Consider the following 3,493-nt stretch of genomic DNA (forward strand, 5'->3'; position numbering starts at 1 on the left):
TCTTCTTTTTAAACATTTTTCTAAGTTTTTCTGGTTACTGATTTCTTCTTTTTAAACATTTTTCGCCGTTTTTCTGGTTACTGATTTCTTCTTTTTAAACATTTTTCGCCGTTTTTCTGGTTACTGATTTCTTCTTTTTAAACATTTTTCTAAGTTTTTCTGGTTACTCATTTCTTCTTTTTAAACATTTTTCTAAGTTTTTCTGGTTACTGATTTCTTCTTTTTAAACATTTTTCTAAGTTTTTCTGGTTACTCATTTCTTCTTTTTAAACATTTTTCTAAGTTTTCCTGGTTACTCACTTCTTCTTTTTAAACATTTTTCTAAGTTTTTCTGGTTACTGATTTCTTCTTTTTAAACATTTTTCTAAGTTTTTCTGGTTACTCATTTCTTCTTTTTAAACATTTTTCTAAGTTTTTCTGGTTACTGACTTCTTCTTTTTAAACATTTTTCGCAGTTTGTCTGGTTACTGATTTCTTCTTTTTAAACATTTTTCGCCGTTTTTCTGGTTACTGATTTCTTCTTTTTAAACATTTTTCTAAGTTTTTCTGGTTACTCACTTCTTCTTTTTAAACATTTTTCTAAGTTTTCCTGGTTACTGATTTCTTCTTTTTAAACATTTTTCTAAGTTTTTCTGGTTACTGATTTCTTCTTTTTAAACATTTTTCTAAGTTTTTCTGGTTACTGATTTCTTCTTTTTAAACATTTTTCGCAGTTTGTCTGGTTAATGATTTCTTCTTTTTAAACATTTTTCTAAGTTTGTCTGGTTACTGATTTCTTCTTTTTAAACATTTTTCTAAGTTTTTCTGGTTACTCACTTCTTCTTTTTAAACATTTTTCTAAGTTTTCCTGGTTACTCATTTCTTCTTTTTAAACATTTTTCGCAGTTTTTCTGGTTACTGATTTCTTCTTTTTAAACATTTTTCTAAGTTTTCCTGGTTACTGATTTCTTCTTTTTAAACATTTTTCTAAGTTTTTCTGGTTACTGATTTCTTCTTTTTAAACATTTTTCTAAGTTTTTCTGGTTACTGATTTCTTCTTTTTAAACATTTTTCTAAGTTTTTCTGGTTACTCACTTCTTCTTTTTAAACATTTTTCTAAGTTTTTCTGGTTACTCACTTCTTCTTTTGAAACATTTTTCTAAGTTTTTCTGGTTACTGATTTCTTCTTTTTAAACATTTTTCTAAGTTTTTCTGGTTACTGATTTCTTCTTTTTAAACATTTTTCGCAGTTTGTCTGGTTACTGATTTCTTCTTTTTAAACATTTTTCGCCGTTTTTCTGGTTACTGATTTCTTCTTTTTAAACATTTTTCTAAGTTTTTCTGGTTACTCACTTCTTCTTTTTAAACATTTTTCTAAGTTTTTCTGGTTACTGATTTCTTCTTTTTAAACATTTTTCGCAGTTTTTCTGGTTACTGATTTCTTCTTTTTAAACATTTTTCTAAGTTTTTCTGGTTACTGATTTCTTCTTTTTAAACATTTTTCTAAGTTTTTCTGGTTACTCACTTCTTCTTTTTAAACATTTTTCTAAGTTTTCCTGGTTACTGATTTCTTCTTTTTAAACATTTTTCGCAGTTTGTCTGGTTACTGATTTCTTCTTTTTAAACATTTTTCGCAGTTTTTCTGGTTACTGATTTCTTCTTTTTAAACATTTTTCTAAGTTTTTCTGGTTACTGATTTCTTCTTTTTAAACATTTTTCTAAGTTTTTCTGGTTACTGATTTCTTCTTTTTAAACATTTTTCTAAGTTTTTCTGGTTACTCACTTCTTCTTTTTAAACATTTTTCTAAGTTTTTCTGGTTACTCACTTCTTCTTTTGAAACATTTTTCTAAGTTTTTCTGGTTACTGATTTCTTCTTTTTAAACATTTTTCGCAGTTTGTCTGGTTACTGATTTCTTCTTTTTAAACATTTTTCGCCGTTTTTCTGGTTACTGATTTCTTCTTTTTAAACATTTTTCTAAGTTTTTCTGGTTACTCACTTCTTCTTTTTAAACATTTTTCTAAGTTTTTCTGGTTACTGATTTCTTCTTTTTAAACATTTTTCGCAGTTTTTCTGGTTACTGATTTCTTCTTTTTAAACATTTTTCTAAGTTTTTCTGGTTACTGATTTCTTCTTTTTAAACATTTTTCTAAGTTTTTCTGGTTACTCACTTCTTCTTTTTAAACATTTTTCTAAGTTTTCCTGGTTACTGATTTCTTCTTTTTAAACATTTTTCGCAGTTTGTCTGGTTACTGATTTCTTCTTTTTAAACATTTTTCGCAGTTTTTCTGGTTACTGATTTCTTCTTTTTAAACATTTTTCTAAGTTTTTCTGGTTACTGATTTCTTCTTTTTAAACATTTTTCTAAGTTTTTCTGGTTACTCACTTCTTCTTTTTAAACATTTTTCTAAGTTTTTCTGGTTACTCACTTCTTCTTTTGAAACATTTTTCTAAGTTTTTCTGGTTACTGATTTCTTCTTTTTAAACATTTTTCGCAGTTTGTCTGGTTACTGATTTCTTCTTTTTAAACATTTTTCGCCGTTTTTCTGGTTACTGATTTCTTCTTTTTAAACATTTTTCTAAGTTTTTCTGGTTACTCACTTCTTCTTTTTAAACATTTTTCTAAGTTTTTCTGGTTACTGATTTCTTCTTTTTAAACATTTTTCGCAGTTTTTCTGGTTACTGATTTCTTCTTTTTAAACATTTTTCTAAGTTTTTCTGGTTACTGATTTCTTCTTTTTAAACATTTTTCTAAGTTTTTCTGGTTACTGACTTCTTCTTTTTAAACATTTTTCTAAGTTTTCCTGGTTACTGATTTCTTCTTTTTAAACATTTTTCGCAGTTTGTCTGGTTACTGATTTCTTCTTTTTAAACATTTTTCGCAGTTTTTCTGGTTACTGATTTCTTCTTTTTAAACATTTTTCTAAGTTTTTCTGGTTACTGATTTCTTCTTTTTAAACATTTTTCTAAGTTTTTCTGGTTACTCACTTCTTCTTTTTAAACATTTTTCTAAGTTTTTCTGGTTACTCACTTCTTCTTTTGAAACATTTTTCTAAGTTTTTCTGGTTACTGATTTCTTCTTTTTAAACATTTTTCTAAGTTTTTCTGGTTACTGATTTCTTCTTTTTAAACATTTTTCGCAGTTTGTCTGGTTACTGATTTCTTCTTTTTAAACATTTTTCGCCGTTTTTCTGGTTACTGATTTCTTCTTTTTAAACATTTTTCTAAGTTTTTCTGGTTACTCACTTCTTCTTTTTAAACATTTTTCTAAGTTTTTCTGGTTACTGATTTCTTCTTTTTAAACATTTTTCGCAGTTTTTCTGGTTACTGATTTCTTCTTTTTAAACATTTTTCTAAGTTTTTCTGGTTACTGATTTCTTCTTTTTAAACATTTTTCTAAGTTTTTCTGGTTACTCACTTCTTCTTTTTAAACATTTTTCTAAGTTTTCCTGGTTACTGATTTCTTCTTTTTAAACATTTTTCGCAGTTTGTCTGGTTACTGATTTCTTCTTTTT

Source organism: Chiloscyllium punctatum, unplaced genomic scaffold, assembly GCF_047496795.1.
Source record: "Chiloscyllium punctatum isolate Juve2018m unplaced genomic scaffold, sChiPun1.3 scaffold_1051, whole genome shotgun sequence".
Taxonomy (NCBI): Eukaryota; Metazoa; Chordata; class Chondrichthyes; order Orectolobiformes; family Hemiscylliidae; genus Chiloscyllium; species Chiloscyllium punctatum.